This window comes from Podarcis gaigeae, assembly GCF_964106915.1.
Source record: "Podarcis gaigeae genome assembly, chromosome: 4".
Lineage (NCBI taxonomy): Eukaryota > Metazoa > Chordata > Lepidosauria > Squamata > Lacertidae > Podarcis > Podarcis gaigeae.
In genome coordinates this window covers 21332469-21355594 of record NC_139677.1, presented here as the reverse complement: position 1 = coordinate 21355594, position 23126 = coordinate 21332469, and positions in this window count along the sequence as shown.

Here is a 23126-nt window from a genome sequence, read left to right as displayed (position 1 = left end):
GTGGCCAGCGTGACATCGCTGCTCTGGCGAGCCAGAGCCGCACACGGAAACGCCGTTTACCTTCCCGCTGGTAAGCGGTCCCTATTTATCTACTTGCACCCGGAGGCGCTTTCGAACTGCTAGGTTGGCAGGCGCTGGGACCGAGCAGCAGGAGCGCACCCCACCGCAGGGATTCGAACCGCCGACCTTTCGATCGGCAAGTCCTAGGCGCTGAGGCTTTAACCCACAGCGCCACCTGCGTCCCTTGGTCTGCCATAGTCAAAACAAAAATTCCTTCCAGTAGCACCTTAAAGACCAACTAAGTTAGTTCTTGCCGAGGACTAACTTAGTTGGTCTTTAAGGTGCTACTGGAAGGAATTTTCTTTTTTTTGTTTTGGAAAATGTTTATTGAATATATGGGGGGAAATTGTGTACACTTGAAAATGCTGGCAGCATTAATTCAACAGTATGAATAAGTTTTGATGGATGTAATAATGGAATATTGAATGGTTTAGTTTATAGAAAATATGCAGGGATTTATGTTATGCAAAATGAACCATGGAAAGAGAAGGGAAGTTTTTGATATTTTGAGGTTGTTTAAATGAATATTCTAAATTGTAAAACAGAAAATTTAAGAAAAAATATTTTATTTTATTTTTTTAGAAAAGAACGTGTTTGTCAGCAGAAGGTTATCAGGGCATGGGCAGGGGAATATATATAGAGCAAATTGTGCCATCAACCACCATAAGATATGATATTATGATATTTGTGCCACAAATTTACCCCCTTTCTTCTGAAGTCAAACACAAAGAGCAAGTATGTGCTGGCGCATTTAAAGGAGCCAGAGACATAAGTAACGCATACTTAATATAGGGTTTTTTGCAATAAAGCACACATTGAAAACAGTAGGTCTCAGAAACCTTTTACAATGCCTTCATCTTGTGTTGTGTGTTTGTGTATTAGACACACTCCTCAAGCTGCTCTCCATTTTCCTTGCTGAGGACTATATTTTCTGGGCTTTGGAGAAAAAAACCTCATTGTTAAATTATGCATTAAGATGTGATTAATGAATGTTTTGCATCCTGCGAGTAAATCACGGATGACTTTATTCAGCTTCAGTGCATCGGGATCATTCACTAATATTTTGACAGCTGTTTTTGAAAGCAAAGTCTTCAAAATATCCAGTTGTAGAAATTTAGGGAAAGGGTTAGTGTCATCTTTTTTTTTTTTTAAGCAATGGTCATGGTCATTTTTTAAAGTGACCATATCGGCTGTGAGACCTGGAAGAGTTGCTCCCCGCCTTGCAGGTCTTTTCCTACCTGGCCTGGGACAGTGATTGAATGCAGCTACAAAAACTGATGCTTTTGAAGAGGCCAGAGACCATCTTGATTGTCCCTTAGTGCAGACCCAGGTCATCAAGCTGAAGATTTCATAGTCACTGCCCACCATGAATTACCATTGGCAGGATTGGCAGCAGCAGACATGTTCCATGCTTATAATAATATTTTATTCTCTTGCTAATTATTCTGTTTCAAATATGCATTTTATATCTGTTTTCCTTTAGTAATCTTTAATTTTGAAATGTGCATTTTCTTTTGTTAACTTTCCTGCATTAAATGTGCATTGTGTAGTTGACCTCCTTTGTAATGTTTTATTTTGAAATCTTTAAGATGTCTAAATGAATGATACTTAAAGGCTGGGTTCACTAATGGAAGTTAGTATGGGGGCTTGACCAGCAAAACTGTCCCCCTTCCTTGATTTGTGTGCCCTCACACTTTTGCCAAACTTCCTCTAAAACAGGCATGGCCAAAGTTGGTCCTCCAGCTGTTTTGGGACTACAATTCCCATCATCCCTGACCACCGGTCCTGTTAACTAGGGATGATGGGAGTTGTAGTCCCAAAACAGCTGGAGGGCCAAGTTTGACCATGTCTGCTCTAAAGGGTCAGGACAACCCACAGGACATCGTCAAAAGGAAGAGAGGGGTGCTACTTCCATAAACTCAAGCACTACTTGCTGGATGGAATAATCTCCTTATCTCCTTAGTGTTGTGGTAAACACTCCCCAAAGCTTTTAACGGTGCAATCCTAGGTAATTTTGCTTGGAAGTAAATCCCATCATGTCAATGGTGCTTCTTGCTCCCTAGCAAGCCCCGAGGGATAGCTCAGTTTGTCGGCATGTTACGCTTAATCTCAGGGCCGTGGGTTCGAGTTGCATGTTGGGTGAAAGATTCCTGCATTGCAAAGGGTTGGACTAGATGACCCGCATGGTTCTTTCCAACTCTACAAATCTGTGTTTTTTGGATTGCAACCTAAAGCACTCTAAAGAACTAGACTGTGAAAAGATAGAGTAGTAAATAATGAAAACACTGAACACTATACTCTCAAACTTTCTCCTTTCTTCTTCTTCTTTTCCCCCCCTGTCAGAGAGGTTGTCCTAAGTAATTGAAATTATGATGATGAATCTGTTGCGGCACTCTGCTTGGGAATTTATACAAACTAATGCAGAGAACTGCAAGCCGGGGTTCACGTTTTCAGTATGAACTAAACAGCTTTACGCCCTCCATATAAGGATGGCTGGAGAGGTTAATTTAAATGTTCCATCCTCACCGCCCAGGACCCTCGCCAATCAATCAGAAGCATGTTGTGGAGCAAGCAGTTTTGAAGTCAGACGCAGGAAGGTTAAGGATGAGCAACACTATCTGCACCAACTGCTAGAAACTAAGTGACACATCTTATTGCTGTGGAAAAACAAACCTGTACTGAAAGCAGGCAGATAAATTTCCTTACTTCCAAACCCAGCTTATTTCCTACTCCCCTGTTTCTTGACATTTTTTATATACATATCACCAACCCCTTGTTGTCCTCCTCTATGTATTAACTATGTGTGAAACCCTTCCCCTTCCTTAGAAATCTGATCAAACATATCAAAATGCATTTGTTTTCTTTAAAATTGCTGCGGTGTTTTGCCAAGCAGGAATCTTCAAATTTCTTCTCCAGTTTTAGAGAGGACAGATGCAGAAACTGTGTGATGTCTCACCACCTGCCTCTGAAAATGTACCAATTCTATCTAAGGAGGGAAAAGATATTGAGCTTGGTATGCATTTTCATGCAGACCTACCTAATCCACACTTCCAAAAACAATATGTGAATGGAGATACAGCTGCCACTTTAATTCTGCAGTTCCCTGAATTCTGCAATCCAGTTCTCCAAAAATGTGTATTACAATGCACACATTCCTGAAAAGAGCACCCAAGAGCGCATTATATGAAGAGAAACTTGACAAAAAAGAAAATGTACGTTAGACAAAACAGCGTTCAGAAATGTGCACACTTGGAGAAAAGTGCATAAAGTTGTTGAAAATTTGTGGGGACTGAAAAAATACAAAGGACTGCAAAACTGAAGTCTGAATCAAGAGGAACCAAAATGGAGTGATTTGCCCATTTCTAGTTCTGTCAGAACTTCTCTTCAAATTGTTCAGACGTTTTGCAAAAGCAGGAACCTGCGTATTTGAAATTTAGTGGGCCGCACGTATCTGAATCTACTAAAGCTAAGTGGCAGTGCTAGCAATATATCAAACTTGGGATTTGAACTAATTGCCTGTGTGGCACTATCCATAGCTCATTTCCCCTGCAGAGTATAAAATTTGACTGTGAGTGACAGGAAATGTGTTCTGGCTTCCATGTGGTTCCCCCAAAGTTGTCTCCATTTCTCTGTGTGCTCCAAAGGGTTTTGGTCATTTACCTTGATTCAGTGTTGGAGACATGTGGAGCATCTAAGAGATTGTCTCAGCAATAAGTGTGCTGTTATTACGCAAATTAATCCTAATAGTCCTGAGCCTATTATAATTTCATATTATTTAGACAAGTTAATCCGAAGACAAACTGCCCAATTATCCTCTTTACCTGTAGGGAATTTAATTCCAAACCTCCGTCACAGCATGTTTTGTGTCTTAGAACAAATGCCATCTTAGTGGCCCACTTGAAACACAATAAATATTGTAAGATTCAGGTTTTAAAAAATGCATATTGCTTACCAAACAGGCACAAAAGAATTAGCCCATAAAATATATGAGGTTTCATCTCTGCCAAGCTAAGCAGTTGGCTCCTTACCTCTCTTGCCCTGACCTAGCCACTGTGATCCACGCGACAGTTACCTCCAGACTGGATTATTGTAACTCACTCTGCGTGGGGCTGCCCTTGAGACTGACTCAGAAACTCCAGCGGGTGCAGAATGCTGCAGCGAGACTCCTTACGGGGTCTTCGCTGCGAGATCACATTCACCTGGTGCTATACCAGCTGCACTGGCTCCCGGTGGAGTACAGGATCAGGTTTAAGGTGCTGGTTTTAACCTTTAAAGCCCTATACAGCCTAGGACCCTCGTACCTATGGGACCGCCTCTCCTGGTATGTCCCACAGAGGAACTTACGGTCTTCAAACAAAAACATCCTGAAGGTCCCAGGCCACAGAGAGGTTAGGCTGGCCTCAACTAGAGCCAGGGCTTTTTTGGCTGTGGTTCCAATCTGGTGGAATGCTCTGTCACAAGAGACTAGGGCCCTGCGGGACTTGACATCTTTCCACAGGGCCTGCAAGACAGAGCTGTTCCACCAAGCCTTTGGACAGGGTGCAGCCTGACTCCCTCTTTTGGCAATCTTCACAGAACTTTAGCCTAATGGTTGCCATCAATTTGATTTAAATTAATTTTATAATGAAATGATTTTAGAATGTGCTACTATTTTATTGTTGTTAGCCGCCCTGAGCCCGGCTTCGGTTGGGGAGGGCAGGATATAAATAAAATTTATTATTATTATTATTATTATTATTATTATTATTATTATTATTATTATTAAAATCAATGGGTGACATATGGAGTTACCCTTCCTCTTCTACCTTTTGTAGTCCCCACCCCACTTTGAAGTTACTGAACTCTGCTCCAGAGGACTGGGGAACCAGAGGGGAGGGAAGTCTAGTCATGTTCACAACATAACTTTCAGTGTGTTTCCCACTTATGACACATTAGCCAACCAGAGGCAGAAGCTTGCAAGGAGGACCCAAGGCCAGGAGTGCTCTCCCCTCTTTCGTTTGTAGCTACAGGCACAGCTTGGGTGAAGTCATTATCACTGTTCAGACATACTGAATAAAGCTTGACTAAATGTGCAAGGAGGGATTCCAAAATACACGAAAGCATCCATGGGTACAGAAGGCTTCCAAGGGACTGGCCTGGAATACACAGAAAGTAACATGGAGGACAGCTGGTGAGTTTGTGCATGTTCTCCCCTTCTCACATGTTTGGTTAAGCCCTATTGATAGCACACAAATAGGGCTATGGAGCCAGTGTGGTGTAGGGGTTAAGAGCGGTAGTCTCGTAATCTGGGGAACCGGGTTCGCGTCTCCGCTCCTCCACATGCAGCCCCACTCACCTCACAGAGTGTTTGTTGTGGGGGAGGAAGGGAAAGGAGAATGTTAGCCACTTTGAGACTCCTTAAAGGGAGTGAAAGGCGGGATATCAAATCCAAACTCTTCTTCTTCTTCAATAATGGGGAAAGAGGTGGGGTGTCATAGGAAGAAAGCAAGATAAGGGGGGGGCAGAGAAGACAGTGGTGTGAGTCAAAATGGTCAACAACCTCACATGTAATGTCCTCGTCTCTCTCTCTCTCTCTCTCTCTCTCTCTCTCTCTCTCTCTCTCTCTCTTATCTATCAATATCATCTATCATCTATCATCTATCTATGTATCTGTCTATCTATCTATCTATCTATCTATCATCTATCTATCTATCTATCTATCTATCTATCTATCTATATCTATCATCTATCTATCTATCTATCTATCTATCTATCTATCTATCTATCATCTATCTACCCCACCCATGTGACTGGCCACTCTGGGAAGCTCCCAACAAAAAAAGGAAGTAAAAATAAATAAATATAATATCACACACTGAAAACTTCCCTTAACAGGGCTGCCTTCAGAGATCTTTGAGAAACCACAGAACTGTTTATCTGTTTTTTCATCTGATGGGAGGGCATTCCACAGGGCAGGCACAACTACTGAAAAAGCCCTCTGCCTGGTTCCCTCACATCTCACAGTGAGGGAACCACCAGAAGGCTCTTGGAGCTGGGTCTCAGTGTCCGGGCTGGACGATGGGGGTGGAACACTGCTTCAGTTATGCAGGGCCAAAGCTGTTTAGGGCTTTAAAGGTCAGCACCCACACTTAGAATCGTGCTCGGAAACGTACTGGGAGCCAATATAGTTCTATTCACTTCCCCATTGTTAAATCAATGTAAACACTTGTGATGTTATATATTCTTTTATGATGCAACTACAATTCTAGGAAGGCTTATTCAGATAGAAGTGTCCTTTGAACTTAGTATGACAATGTTAGGACTGGGTGTTGAGAATGTCTAGGGTTGCCATACTTTGAAGAGCAAAAAAGAGGACGCATTTGCCAACTTCTGCTTTTAATTATGGATCACTATGGACAGCTCTACCTATGAAAAAGAGGACATGTCCTGGAAAAAGAGGATGTGTCCTAGAAAAAGAGGACAATTCTTACAGTGACAAGCCATATACCCATAGGAAGTCCAGTTGCAGGACCTGCATGCGACAGCACTCTGCGGAAATGGGCTCTACACTTAGCTGACTTAACAAGAGAATCAGAATTCTGCAGCAGAACAACTACCATTCCTGCTTCTCTGAGTGTTGCTGCATGATACATGTGTTTTCAAACACCTGTCTGTTGTATTGACATTGGTATAACTCAAATGAACATTTTGGAGAGCGAAATGAAGAAAATGTGCTAAAGCCTTGAAGAACATAAATTATGTTTTCAATCCCTAAATGCTACCCCACTTTAAAAATGTGATCTTTTTTTCTTCATCTCAATGTTTTGTAAAATGTGGTTTATCGTTGACTTTGCTGCAGAAATTTCTTTGTAAATGACAAAACAGATTGCTGTGTAAAAGGAGTCTTAACTACAAATTAATTACAGCAGGGGTTCTGTTCTACAACTCGTTAAAATCTGCTGAACTTCAGTTCCTGGAGTTTTGCCTAAGCTGTTTCTCAGGAACTGCACACTTGGAAATTTCTTGTTTGCTATAATAGATAAACAAAAGAGTTATAAACCAACAGTGCTGAAAATTATTATGGTGCGTTTATCTTCTACTTCCTGTCATCTACCTTTAAACCGATGCCTATCATTTGTTTAATTGTCAGATTTCAAAATGTACTGGGATCTTCTCTCCTTACGCCCCCCCCCCAGCCTCAACAATAATATTTATCTGCCTTATAGTTTCTTGATGTTTGTGTAAAATATTGAAAGATGATAGAATGTACTTCAGTACTGCTATTATCTGGAGTTAATACAACCTTCAGTGGGCCTATTAATTTATCATTAAGAGCAGCTGTAAGTGGCTATAATAACATCGTTTCAGTTGATTCATCATAATCATTCTATAATGGACAATGAAAAAGAAGATCAAACCCCTTTCTATCAAAATATGAAAAGGGCAATGGATAAGACCAGAAATAAATTCGTTTTTAAAACAAACAAAAAAAACCCTTGCTATGTCAAAACCTGTCCATATTTCTCAAAGGTTTTCTCCGCCCATGAAAAAAGGTTGTGTATGCCTCATTCAAAGGATTAGAATTTGAGTGAGGTGTTGACCTTATCTTATAATGGCAAGGAAGAGATGAATGGGGGTCGTATGTAGTTATTTCTCTTTCCACTAAACATTTCTCCAGTGCTATGTACCATATTTTTCGCTCTATAAGATGCACCAGACCACAAGACGCACCTAGTTTTTGGAGGAGTAAAACAAGAAAAAAAATATTCTGAATCTCAGAAGCCAGAACAGCAAGAGGGATCGCTGTGCAGTGAAAGCAGCAATCCCTCTTGCTGTTCTGGCTTCTGGGATAGCTGTGCAGCCTGCATTCGCTCCATAAGACGCACACACATTTCCCCTTACTTTTTAGGAGGGAAAAAGCGAGTCTTATAGAGCAAAAAATACAGTAAGTTCCCTGTCAACCTGAACTCTGAGGTCCTGCTCCAAGGCCTCCTGGCGGTTCCTTCACTGAGAGAAGTGAACAAGAAGGAAGCAGACAGAAGGCCTTTTCGGTAGTCGCACCTGCCTTGTGGAATGCCCTTCCAGAAGATGTCAAAACAACTATATATATTTGTAGACATCTGAAGGCAGCCCTGTTTCAGGAAGCTATTAATTGCTGTTGTTGTTGTTACTGTATTGTTGTTGGAAGCCGCCCAGAGTGGCTGGGGTATAAGAGATGGGCAGGGTATAAGAGATAGATTCTTATTATAGGATGATGATGATGATTATGATGATGATGATGATTCCTAATCTGACAAAGAACCATGGTATGTGTTACCCCATAACATTCCTCCTCAACTTTCACCAAAACACAGGGGAGTTTGGAGGCTATCTCCCAGGGGTGCCAAATTGAATATAAGATTGGGGGTGGCAGGTAAACCCTGATGGGCATAATCAATCACATGTTGCAATGCATGCACACCATTTGAATGACAATGTCCATTAACTTTGGAGGGGCCTGACCCCCTCAAATATTTTATTGGGAGTGGGCTAAGGGACTTTGGTTCTTGGAGTTGGCTCCTGTGCTATCTACCAAGCACCTGAGAGCAGTGTTCTCAGCTTGTTTTCACAGTAAGTTCTCACTTCTACCTTTCAAAAAGGAAAAGGGGGGGGGGACTTTACACCAGGCTTCCTCAATCTCGGCCCCTCATATGTTTTTGGCCTACAACTCCCATGATCCCTAGCTAGCAGGACTAGTGATCAGGGATGATGGGAATTGTAGTCTCAAAACATCTTGAGGGCCAAGGTGGAGGAAGCCTGGTCTACACTCTGCTTTATTTTAACTTTAACAAAAAGTTAAACAAAGCAACCTTCCCCAAAAAACTTACTTACTTAAAAACAACCAAAACCACTCATGAATGGCTACTGGGAAATCTGCAGAATGCTGATGACCAGCGACATGATTTATAGAATGAAAGGAAAGACTCTGACAAAGAGGAATTTGCAGGGTCTGGTTTCTCCTAGTTTCTAATGATTCCAGGCTTCAGTTTTCACATTTCTGCAAGTTTACATTTTTTAAAACTCATGTAAATTCATCAGCATTTTAGTGTGATTCCCCCCCCCCCATTGCATATGTTTTGTGTGCAATTTTACCTGATATACATTTTTGCAAATTTCCTGTGATAACAAATTTTGCATGTCATTTCCATTAACACGTGAATTTCTGTGCACTCTTTATTCTAGTACAGGGGTGCCTCAGGTTATGAACGTAATTCATTCTGGAGTTCAGTTCTTAACCCGAAACCATTCTTAACTAGAGGTGTGCTTTCGCTAATGGGGCCTCCCGCTGCTGCCGTGCCACTGGCACGCAATTTCCGTTCCCATCCTGGGGCAAAGTTTTCAACCCGAGGTACTACTTCCGAGTTAGCAGAGTTTGTAACCCAAAGTGTTTGTAACCCAAAGCGTTTGTAACCTGAGGTACCACTGTATACCATTTTGTACACTTTTTATTTGGCAGGAAAAGTGCACTGCAAAATTCAAAGACGTGTGAATTTTGTACGATTACTGTGTTTTGGTCTACATGTTGTTTCAGAAAGTGTGAATTATGTCTGTATCCCTTTAAATGCAAACAGAAAGGCATTTCTCCCCTTCCCTACTCACAACCCCCCCTGGCCACTTCAAAATAAGGTAAGCAAAGAAAAAGCCCATACCCCATGCACGAGAAATTCAACATTTTCAACCTTTGACAATTTTCTTTTCCCGTTAAGTGATGGATAATGGTAAAAGGGGGAAAGAATCAAGAGGAAGATACAGCACAGCACTAGTTTGTAAGCAACCGAGGTGGAAGGGTGTTCCAAACAGAACTATGCATGAACGAACCAACTGAGTAGATTGTTGTTCCAGTGCGGCACAGGCTTCTGATATAGAGAGGGGTTATTTTCCACTCAGCGTTGTTGTGTTTAGTCGCTTAGTCATTTCCAACTCTTTGTGACGCCATGGACCAGAGCACGCCAGGCACTTCTGTCTTCCACTGCCTCCACAGTTTAGTTAACCTCATGCTGGTAGCTTCGAGAACACTATCCAACCATCTCATCCTCTGTCGTCCCCTTCTCCTTGTGCCCTCCATCTTTCCCAACATCAGGGTCTTTTCCAGCGAGTCTTCTCATGAGGTGGTCAAAGTATTGGAGCCTCAGCTTCAGGATCTGTGAGCACTCAGGGCTGATTTCCTTAAGAATGGAGAGGTTTGATCTTCTTACAGTCCATGGGACTCTCAAGAGTCTCCTCCAGCACCATAATTCAAAAGCATCAATTCTTTGGTGATCAGCCTTCTTTAAGGTCCAGCTCTCCCTTCCATACATCACTACTGGGAAAACCATAGCTTTAACTATACGGACGTTTGTTGGCAAGGTAGTGTCTCTGCTTTTTAAGATGCTGTCTAGGTTTACTATCGCCTTTCTCCCAAGGAGCAGGCGTCTTTTAATTTCGTGACCGCTGTCACCATCTGCAGTGATCATGGAGCCCAAGAAAGTAAAATCTCTCACTGCCTCCATTTCTTCCCCTTCTATTTGCCAGGAGCTGATGGGACCAGTGGCCATGATCTTCATTTTTTTGATGTTGAGCTTCAGACCATATTTTGCACTCTCCTCTTTCACCCTCAATAAAAGCTTCTTTAATTCCTCCTCACTTTCTGCCATCAAGGTTGTGTCATCTGCATATCTGAGGTTGTTGATATTTCTTCTGACAATCTTAATTCCGGCTAGGGATTCATCCAGACTAGAATATGCTGCTTCCCCCCACTTCCACCACACCATATTTTGCGCTCTCCTCTTTCACCTCATTAAAAGGTTCTTTAATTCCTCCTCATTTTCTGCCATCAAGGTTGTGTCATGTGGCACTTCACTCTGCTTCTAGGTCTCAGTGCTAGAAGCTAAGAGTCAGATTCCCCCACTCCTTTCTTTTGCAATGTAGTGGTTTGTGGTAGTTTTGTGAGCGCGTTGGATCCTAAAACTCCCTCTATGTCCCATTCAGATGAGCATTTGAAAAGTCCTGATGGAACAGCATATAATGCACCCTCTTGCAATAGTCGGAGATTAAATTTACAAGAAGCCACTTGGAGCAGCGAGGTGATGGTTTTTGGTGCTACTCTCTGCCTACGCCTCCCACTCCCCCCCTTTCAGCTACTTACTTTAATCCCTATGGGTGCCAAAGCATAGGAACCACATAATAATAGAATTGTAGAGTGGGAAGAGGTGACAAGGGTCATCTAGTCCAAAACCCAGCTATGCAGGAATCTTTTGTCCAATGCATGGCTCAAACCCATGACCCTGAGATGAGGAGTCGCATGCTCTACTGACTGAGCTATCTGAGAATGGTATGAACAACATGTGGGTTATAGCCAATGCTGCATGAGCAACTTGCTGCTCACATGACAGGTATTCATTGGCCTTCTTCTCCCCTACCTCCCTCTGGAGGAGATTTTAAAGGTGGAATAGAGAAGAGAAGAGGGGGAAGTTCCATTGCACAAGTGGAAAACTGTTTTGCAAGCAGAACAGCAGTACTGGTGTTTGAGGACCGGGACATTCACAGGGAAACCAAAATGCTTGTTTACAAAGCTATTGTACTACCAACCTTACTGTATACTTGTGAAACATGGACTGCTTATAAATACTAACTCCTTGAAAGATTCCATCAACGGTGTCCCCGAAAAATTTTAAACATCACTTGGGAAGACAGGTGAACTAATACCAGTATAGTGGAAGAAGCAAAGATCACCAGTGTTGAAGCAATGATTCTTCAACATCAACTTCGTTGGGCTGGTCATGTTGTGTGGATGCCTGATGATCGTCTTCCAAAGCAACTACTCTATTCCAAACTTAAAAATGGAAAGTGTAATGCTTGTGGTCAGCAAAAGAGGTTTAAAGACTGGCTCAAGGCAAATCTAAAAAAATGTAGTATAAACATTGACAACTGGGAAACACTGGCCTGTGAGTGCTCCAGTTGGAGAACAGCCTTTACCAGTGGTGTCATGGGCTTTGAAGACACTCGAACTCAGGACACAAGGGAGAAACGTGCTAAGAGGAAGGCACGCTTGGCAAATCCACACCGTGATCAACTCCCACCCAGAAACCAATGTCCCCATTGTGGAAGGATGTGGGGATCCAGAATTGGCCTCCACAGTCACTTAAGGACTCATTGTTAAAACTGTGTTTATGGAAGACAATCTTACTCGACTACGAGTGATTGCCAAAGAAGAAGAAAATAGCCCTATGTTTGTTACTCCACAAAAGCATCTGAGTGAGTGGGGTACTCTTGGGGACACCGGGGGGGGGGGGATGTGTTAAGAATACAGGATTGGAAATAAAGATAACTACCTGCTTCCTTGCTGCTTCTTTATTCCAGATTGTCCTTTCATGAACATCCCACCCCCAGGAGAAGCAGTCACTAAGGTTTTTAATCCACATGCTACGTGCCATTTGGCCTTTATGCTTATGCCTATTATATTTTTTACCTTCACTAAAGGCTCAGTGCCTTGCAGAATGCACTGAACAATGAATATTTCTCCGCCTACAGGTTAAAAGGCATTTCCTATCCACCCCCTCCCAATGCCAACTACATCCTTCTTTCACTGGTGCAAGACTTTGGCGAATCTTCCTGTTTCCTCCCAGGCCACAACCTCACTTTGTCAAGCAGCCATTCAACCATTTTCAGTCTAGCTTTTAAACAAAGCTCCGCGAGAAACTATGAAGCCTGTTGGTTAAAATAAAAATACATATATGTTATACTTTGAACTTTATTTTAAAAATGAGAATCAGTTCATGGAATAAGATTCATTTCAGGTGGAGATCTGCAAGAGACACAGATTCTTAATCTGCCCACAATCCATACAAAGGCTCTGCTCATCATTGCACTGGCCACATCTCACATCAACCTGCCCAAGTGTAAAGACTTCCAAGAGAGAGATACCTGCTGATGTTAATGATCAAGTTGCACCTCTTTTCCATGGCTTCGAATCACTATACACTGCTTTTCTGTGTTCCTGCTTTGTTATTGGTTATTTTATGATTTTAATGTAAATTGTACTTGCTCAACTGTATTATTATTATTATTATTATTATTATTATTATTATTATTATTATTATATTTCAATTGAACAAAATAGTAAAAAAGTGAATAAAAAGTTAAAAGGGAAATAAGGTATATTATATCACTATATATTCAGCTACAATTCCATATATGCTTTTCTAGTATATAGCTATATAAATGTAATTAATAATAATAATAATAATAATAATAATAATAATAATAATAATAATTTATACCCTGAGCATCCAGCTGGGTTTCCCCAGCCACTCTGGGCAGCACCCAACAGAATATTAAAAACACAATAAAACATCAAACATTAAAAACTTCCCAATACAGGGCTGCCTTCAGTTGTCTTCTAAAAGTCAGGTAATTGTTTATTTCCTTGACATCTGAAGGGAAGGCATTCCACAGGACGGGTGCCACTACTAAGATGGCCCTCTGCCTGGTTCATTATTATTGATGATGATGATGATGATGATTTATTGCTATGCTGCACATCTGACTGGACCCCCAATGTTAAGAATGATCAAGGGATGGAGGAGGCCGATTGCAGAGCTGAGTATGGCACAACCTCAGTGGCTGGTGGCTCCTGCTCCTCTTTCTCCTACATAAGGGAAAAATGGAGAAAGCAGCCCCTGGTCAGGGGCAGTACCGGGAGGGGAGGAGGAAGGAGAGAGAGAGAGAGAGAGAGAGAGAGAGAGAGAGAGAGAGAGAGAAGGAGGAGGAGGAGCTGCTGACCAAAGAGGCCACACTGCTACCACATTCTTCTCTGCCCCTGGCTCCTCCTGGCATTCTGACACTGCAACAGCCTGATGTCACAATTTCTGCCCAACTCCTCCCAATGGATGGGTGGGGTTTGCAACACCACTCAACACTCACCTGGCCAGGGCCACCCACCTGCCCCCTGGTGAGGGCCAGGGGAAAAGGGCCAATGCTGTGGCCAAGACTCACTATGCTTTCCCCGCTCCAGGTTCACCCACCCAACCCTCCTTAAATAATAACACCTTCTTTGCAGGTTAACCTCTTGCTTCCTAGGTCAGCTGGTGCTGCTATGGTTGTAAGATGGTTGCTGTATTCAGAACCGGAATTGGCAGGTTTTCCCTTCCCTGTACCAATCCGTCACAACTTGGGCGGTTTTGGGGCCTTGGTAGGTATCCTATCTTCAAGTTGGGGGGAGCATCTCATGCACCACCAAGCGGCGGCCTTTTGCAGGCCCTGTTAAAGCATTGATTACGGGAGTCACTGGCCCTAGAGTGATGGCAAGTAGGTCAAACTTCCACCTGAGGTGAGGTGGGAGGGCATGCTGTGTAAGTTTACACTTTACAGTTCCCTCCCACTGCTCCTTATTTTGCCTTGCACATCCTCAGTCCCTGTTGGGTTGAGAGGGATGCCTTCCAAGGCCTATGCCAAGTTTCCTACATCTGAAATTCAATAAAGTTGTGGCCTAATTTGAACCCATACTTTGGTGTCATGTCTCCTTCTTGGGGGCGGGAGTTAGGCTCCAGGGACAGGGTTCAGTGCTTGAGCTCGCAAATATGACATCCCAATGTCCTTCACGGGCAACTCCCCCAACCCACAAATTGTCAAAGAAGGGGCCACCCCCCAAAAGTTCTACGTGTGGGGTGCGCACACCATGGGGCATGCTCAAGTCATGCATACACACCACGGGGCAACCGCACGCCACATCCGCATGCCCCCGCTTGAGCAGAACACACACAAACTGCTGCCTCCGCCTTGGCTAGATAGCTGAAATTCAGTCAGCTAGTTATGTGTATCTTAGTCTTAATGAAAAACACCACAGACCTAGGAGTCTGTTGCAGCCAGCATTAAAAGGTAAAGGTACCCCTGCCCATACAGGCCAGTCTTGCCAGACTCTAGGGTTGTCCGCTCATCTCACTCTATAGGCCGGGGGCCAATGCTGTCCACAGACACTTCCGGGTCACGTGGCCAGTGTGACAAGCTGCATCTGGCGAGCCAGCGCAACACACGGAACACCGTTTACCTTCCTGCTGGTAAGCGGTCCCCATTTATCTACTTGCACCCGGAGGTGCTCTCGAACTGCTAGGTTGGCAGGCGCTGGGACCGAACGACGGGAGTGCACCCCGCTGCGGAGATTCGAACCGCCAACCATGCGATCGGCAAGTCCTAGCACTACTATTTGGAAAAAGGAGGCAGGCACATTAGAAAAGTGATTTGGGCTACCATGAAATTGTTACTTTTTAACATTTCCAATGCTATTACTATTCCCCTATTCCCAGTCTTGGGTGCCAACTTGGCCAACTTTGACTACTATTATCCCCTTGACTTGCTGGTGGAGGGTATGATTTGCTGTTCTATCTCAGACAGCAAAACACGTTAATCCAGCCCTCACCAACAGGAATTGCTTTAGAGCTAACTTGGGACTTTTCCATATTGCTTTGTTCATGATGATGAAATGGCTTTAGATTTTTGATTATGACTTCTGAGCTGTGATGCACTTTCTGGCAGACTCGAGATGTTTGTTTTCTTTGATTGAATGAAGTGTTCGGGAAAGCAAAAGACCAGGAACTCTGGAGACAGCTCTGCAGGCAGGCAGAATGAAAGCTGCCCGCTTCTTCCAGTTCCATGCCCTGGAGTCCTGACCCGCTGCACCTGTGATATTTCAACCCTGGGTCTGATGTGAACAGCAGTTGACAATCCCATTAAATTGTTTCAGGTTGTGCAACATGTTGGACAAGGGAAGAAAAGGTAATAATGGCAAGACTCGATTGCAATATATTATTTTATCAGTTTAACGCAGTACCTATTCACAACCATTTTTGGAATTTCCGTTGAATCTTGGGGACACTACTCCATCTTCTTGGAGAGTTGTCACCTTCTTATGGGCAGAGCACCAGAGCTTTCTAACAAGCAGAAATACAAAAGTGAAGCTGTTGACCTGGTGCAGTGGAAGACTCATTTGATGAGGCCTGTTCACATGTTATACTGAGCACAGGTATATTATTATTATTATTATTATTATTATTATTATTATTATTATTATTATTATTATTTATTATTATTATTATTATTATTTGTACCCCACCCATCTGGCTGGGTTTCCCCAGCCACTCTGGGCGGCTCTCAACAAAATATTAAAAACATGATAAAACATCAAACTTGAAAAATTTCACAGTGAGGTAACAGCTTGAATGCCCTCAGAGCTGGACCTCCGTGCCTAGGCTGAATGATGGGGGTGGAGATGCTCCTTCATGTATACTGAGCCGAGGTCATTTAGGGCTTTAAAGGTCAGCATCAACATTTTGAATTGTGCTCGGAAACATACTGGGAGCCAATTTAGGTCTTTCAGGACTGGTGTTATATGGTCTCGGCCACTCCCAGTCACCAGTCTAGCTGACACATTCTGGATCAATTGTAGTTTCTGGGTCACCTTCAAAGGTAGCGCCGCGTAGAGTGCATTGCAGTAGTCCAAGCTGTCACTACATGTGTACAAGTGCTTGTGTCAAAGAGGAAACACTTGTTGATTTGTAAAGCTCCAATATTGTGTACACTGGTTGTACAAACGTTGAATGTGACAACCCTATCATTCCATAGAGGAGGGAACATTGGAGGTGGAGGGATGAAGGCCAACAAATCAAGTCTGAATCCTGGCAAGATGGAGGCACCATGGATGCCGACGTGGGGATCCAGGGCACAGTCCTTCTCTCTGGTCAGGGACAGAGGGTGGCGCTTGGGCGGAAATTGTCATCGAGCCACTCCTTGGTGTGTGGAGTGCCTCAGGGTGCGATACTCTCCCCGATGCTTTTTAACACCTTTATGTGCCCCCTCGCCCAGCTTGTCCGGAGTTTTGGGCTGGGCTGCCATCAGTATGCTGATGACACCCAACTCTATCTGTTGATGGATGGCCATTCTGACTCAGCCCCAGACACACTGATCAGATGTTTGGAAGCTGTGGCTGGATAGTTACGTGGGAGCCGGTTGAAGTTAAATCCTTCGAAGACAGAGGTCCTCTGGCTGGGACGGGATGATATGGGATTGAGGGGGCAACTCCCATCTCTTGCGGGGGTGCAATTAGTGCCAGCACCGTCCGTTAAGAGTTTGGGTGTAATCTTCGCTACCTCCCTCTCCATGGAGGCGCAGATTACAGCTATAACAAAGGCGGCATTTTGGTTATAATATTCAATTTGATGATTGGATAAGATTGTGGAATGAAGGAATGAAATTTACTGCATGTACTACAATAAAAGAAAATGTTATGAAAATGTTATATAGATGGTATGTTACACCAGTAAAACTTGGAAAGATGTACAAAGTGAGTAATAAATGTTGGAAATGTCAGGAGAAAGAAGGAACATTCTATCACATGTGGTGGGAATGTAAAAAAAATGAAAGGTTTCTGGGAAATGATTTATAATGAGTTGAAAAAAATGTTGAAATATACCTTTGTTAAAAAACCAGAAACTTTTCTGTTAGGAATACTAAGAAATGACATAAAAAAAGAAGGATGAGAAGTTGTTTTTATATGCAGTAACAGCGGCAAGAATTTTGGTGGCACAAAAATGGAAACAGGAAGAAATCCCGATGAAAGAAGAATGGAGAATGAAGTTGATGGAATACGCAGAATTAGACAAGCTAACAGGGAGAATTTGGAATCAGCGAGACCAGAGATTTACCGAGGACTGGAATAAATTTACAGAGTATATTAAGAATATATGTGAAGGTCAATTAACGTTTGTAGGTTTTCAAGAAGCTCTGTGATAATAATGGAAAGAAATATTGTTTTATAATAATTGTTAAGATTAATTTGGTTAAATATATATATATATATATAGATGCAAGAAATGTGAATAACTGTGAAAACATGAAAATTTCCAGATAGACTGAAGGAAGTCTGAAAGTGGAAAGATTAGAACTGGATGTATAATTCAAATGGAATGTTTTTCTTTTATTGTTAAATTTTAAAATTTTATAAATAAAAAATTAAGAAGTACAAAAAAAGGCGGCATTTTTTCATCTCCGCCAAGCTAAGCAGTTGGCTCCTTACCTCTCTCGCCCTGACCTAGTCACTGTGATTCACGCGATGGTCACTTCCAGACTGGATTATTGTAACTCGCTCTATGTGGGGCTGCCCTTGAGACTGACCCAGAAACTCCAGCGGGTGCAGAATGCCGCGGCGAGACTCCTTATGGGATCTTCGCTGCGAGATCACATTCACCTGAAGCTATACCAGCTGCACTGGCTCCCGGTGGAGTACAGGATCAGGTTTGAGGTGCTGGTTTTAACCTTTAAAGCCCTATATGGCCTAGGACCCTCATACCTATGGGACCGCCTCTCCTCGTATGTCCCACAGAGGAACTTACGGTCTTCAAATAAAAACATCCTGAAGGTCCCAGGCCACAGAGAGGTTAGGCTGGCCTCAACTAGAGCCAGGGCTTTTTCGGCTGTGGCTCCAATCTGGTGGAACGCTCTGTCACAAGAGACTAGGGTAGTGCCTTGCGGGACTTGACATCTTTCCGCAGGGCCTGCAAGACAGAGCTGTTCCACCAGGCCTTTGGTCAGGGTGCAGCCTGACTCCCTCCTTTGGCAATCTTCACAGAACTTTAGCTTAATGGTTGCCATCAATTTGATTTTAAATAATTTTTATAATGAAATGTTTTTAGAATGTTGCACTATTTTATTGTTGTTAGCTGCCCTGAGCCTGGCTTCAGCTGGGGAGGGCGAGATATAAATAAATTATTGTTTATTATTATTATTGTTTATTATTATTATTATTATTATTATTATTATTATTATTAAAGATTCCTGAGCATGGATAATTAATATATTACCTGCTTTGCTCTGGCTCATGCTCCCCTTTAAGGAGCAGGTCTGTAGTCTGTTCCTTGATCCTTCTCTATCACAAGTGACCAGGTGACCTCATACAATCATAGAATTGTCAAGTTTGAAGTGACCACATGGGTCATTAAGTTCAACTCTCTGCAATGCAGGAATCTTTCGCCCAATGCGAGGCTCAAATCCATAACAATGAGATGAAGAGTTTCATGTTGTACCAGCTGAATTATCCAGAGTTCCTCAATGAGGAATTATCAACATAGTGAGGAACTCTTAACTTTTACTGGTAAGACAACTATGGCTATTTCTGGACTGGGATAACCTGACCACTGTGGTCTGTGCACTGGCAAGCTCCAGTTTGGATTATTGGAATGTGCTATATGTGGAAGTGTGCTTGTGGTTCCTCTAGAAGCTACAGCCACTGCAAAATGTGATTGATCAACTGCTCACCTGATTACACCGCTGCTGAAAGATATTACACTGGCTGCCAGTTAGTGTGTGAAGCTTTAATTGCTGTACTGGTGTACAATGGACCAAGATACCTAAAAGTTAATCTCCCCCCTTATATATTCTTCTGATGCCTGCAGGAGAGGGCCTTCTGCAGGTGCCATCATATCAGGTGGTCATAGTGCATGATGTTGGAGTGATGCCTTTGGTATTGAAGCATCTTTTGGAACTCTCTCCCAAAGGAAGACACTGTCTCTATTGCCTTTTTGGCACCTGTCAAAGGCTTTTCTTGTCTTCTAAATAGATATTTTTTTATCCCAGCTGGTAATTGTATTTGAATTTGTTTTATACATGCAATTGATATAACTTTTATTGTTGTATTCTTTGTTTTATTTTTTGATAGGTGAAATCATTTTGGGATTCTGCATAAGAAGTGATTAACAAATGAAATGTCTCAGTTGGTGCTTCTGAGTGCAAATTTCTCCCTTTTTCTCTATCTCTGGATTATTTGGCCATCTGCTATTTGCTGTGGATTGTCAGGGGCTTGTTAAGCCTCCTGTTTTTCTGCCTGTCTTGCCTTGCAGAAATAAGAGTTTGAAAGGACCCTGGCACTGCATGTCACAATGCACAGTTGATGGACAGGATTTGGCTCATTTAAGGTGACCATAGGTCACTTCATTAGAGCATGGTGTTGATAACACCAAGGTTGCAGCTTCGAACCCCATAAGGGATAGCTGCATATTCCTACATTGCAGGGAGTTGGACTAGATGATCATCAGGGTCCCTTCCAATTCTATGATTCTATGATATATGGGGGGGGGGGACACAGGTGGTGCTGTGGGTTAAACCACAGAGCCTAGGACTTGCCGATCAGAAGGTCAGCAATTTGAATCCCTGTGACGGGGTGGGCTCCTGTTGCTCGGTCCCTGCTCCTGCCAACCTAGCAGTTTGAAAGCACGTCAAAGTGCAAGCAGATAAATAGGTACCGCTCTGGCGGGAAGGTAAACAGTGTTTCCGTGCGCTGCTCTGGTTCGCCAGAAGCGGCTTAGTCATGCTGGCCACATGACCCGGAAGCTGTACGCCGGCTCCCTTGGCCAGTAAAGTGAGATGAGCGCCGCAACCCCAGAGTCGGTCACGACTGGACCAAATGGTCAGGGGTTCCTTTACCTTTAACTATGATATACGGGAGGGCCTATTGTTTTTGTTTGTTGCTCATTTTTGTGTTTTTACATTGCAAACTGCTCTGTGATCATTTGGATGAATGGCAGTATGGAAATTTAATAAATAATAAAAATAGAGGACTGTCCTCTATAAAGTAGAACATGTGGCCACCCTTGGCTCAGGGGATCATAAATAATGCCTATATTTTTTTAATTGTACATTTGGCTCCAGGTTCATTTTTTAAAAATTAATAATAAACTGGAATCCATTGCTTTAGCTTTTCTAAACAGATTGCAAACGGTTTTGGTGTATGGATTCTCAATAATATGATAGAACCTTAAAAAAAAAAAAAGCAGCCCTTGCAAATTTGCCTCCACCTAATCTCTCTCTCTCTCTCGCTCTCAAAATGCTGACTGAGTGATTTTCTAACTGGTGGTGGGCAGAGAAAGCAATGAAGATAACCAGGCTTGGCTGATAACTGGTTTTTGAAACTGATAAATTGCAGATGCATTTAGTCTTGCCAGCTGCCAGAGTTGTTTGGGAGTCTCCTGCTAATCCATATAGTAAACTGTGATTATCTGAAAAGTGTGGGCTGCAGATCTTCTGACTCCAGTTGTTAGAATTATACAACCACTCCTACATTATATGATGCATTCTCTTATCTATTTCGAACCACTCTCTTTTCATCATCTTCTTGGGATAATGAATCATCAAGCTCACAATTGTTCTTTCTCGACCCCAACCATTTTCGTTGCTTTGTTTTGTTTGGGGTGGATTTCTAAAATTACTCTTTCCTCTTTTTTTACTTCAATCCCATGCATTATTTTTTTTCCTACTCAGAAATATGTCACACGATTCAGTGAAATGGGGTTGGGTGTGTGTAGGCTGGCACTGTCAAAGTGCTACATTTAGGGTGGCATCCAGTAAAGCAGTTTTGCTAGGGCAAGGACTTTTGGCTGCAAAATAGAACTTCCCTCTTTCTCGCCCCAAATCCATTCTAAGAGTTTCCCCAAAGAGCAGATCTGAGGAGGGTGTGGGACACACAGGAAGATGAGAGGGAGGGTAAGTTCCATTCCACAAGTAGTAATCCTTACCCTAATGGAACTTCTTATTTAGATGTTGCTCTCAGCAATGCAAGCAGCGGTTGTCGGCGTCCGGGGCACATGCACCGGGAGGAGGGACATGGAGGGTGAAGGGAGCCCATTGTGCCAGCCCAGCCATTGCCACGGGAGTGACCCCACCCCCACCAGAGCAAAGTGGGGCCATGCTGAGCCACCTTACCACCTGCACAGGGGGGAGCCTGGCTGTCAGGGACTGGGCAGAGGAGGAATTGTGGAGACCTTCTTCCCAGCCTGAACCTATCCAGAGAAGAGGAAGACAGTATAGATTTACAACAGTGGTTTGCGGGAGGACATAGCTCAGAGGTAGATGAGGGGCAAAGTTGGGAAATAATGGGAGAGGAGGAGGCAGAACTGGAGCAGCTGGCTGACACGTTATAACTAGAAAGCATTCCAGACCTTCCTTCTCTCAGAACCCTGCAAGCAATGAAAATGGGAGAGCAAATGACTCAGCGACAAATGGCCCTAGGGGGCCACCGTAAGGTGGATGGTGCTGTTGACAGTTGAGGAAAGAAGGGGGGTGGATGTTAGGATATTGATGTTCTGTTCCACCTTAAAACAGATGTGTGGATTGTTGTATGTCACATGTCTGTTTACACTCCAGCACAGCTTGCTGGGAACTTCTGTTTGTGTGTAAAGCTATTGCTTTTGCTGCTTGCTCTGGGACACGAAAGGCAGAAGACATGTTTCTACGCTGAATAAACTGCCTGTAAATATGCTCTCACAGCCTTCTCCTGCCACTTCTGTTTGCATGCTATTTACTCTGCTGATTAGAGCATGCTCCAGCTTCTAAAGGCTTCTGAAGCTGCGGGTCACTGTTTCATGCTGAGCCAAGGTCCGGAGATCACCTGGCTACCGGCCGGTGGGCTGGAGACAGCTTGGGGCTTGCAAATTGCCCCCGTTTCCTTGGAAGCATCCCGACAGTGGAGATTACTCAGAGCAACGCCATTACTCCAAGAGGCTGCATTTCTAAGCCTCTCTCTGTGAATATTGAATGAAATACATTGGTTAGAACTTTCCTTGTCCTGGCAGCCTATCGTGGGGGGGGGGGTCAGATTCCCTGATGCCTGATACCAACCAGCCAACACAGCCCTTGATGGGCAAATCCATCACCTATGGAGCAGAGCACTAGGCCAGGCCATACCAGGATCGCCTGCATGGGGGTGCCTGGTGTGCGCCCCCTGAAAACTGGTGTGCCTGGAACCACAGCCCCCCTGGCACCCCCACACTATGTCGCTGGTCACTCTACATATTGCAGTCCTGCAGTTCCCTTGAATTCAAGGAAGTGGGTCTCTTCCCCCACCAAGACCCACCCATCAGTTCCATGATCCTTAAGTTTATTTTCTAGATTTATAGATGGCTTTCAGGCAAAAATTATTATATAAGAAGCCTCCCGAAGTGGTTTCAAACTGTGGACATATCCAGCTCTCTTACATTCATTATCTAGTCATGGATAATCCTGTGAACTGTAGTTTGCTAAGTGTGTGG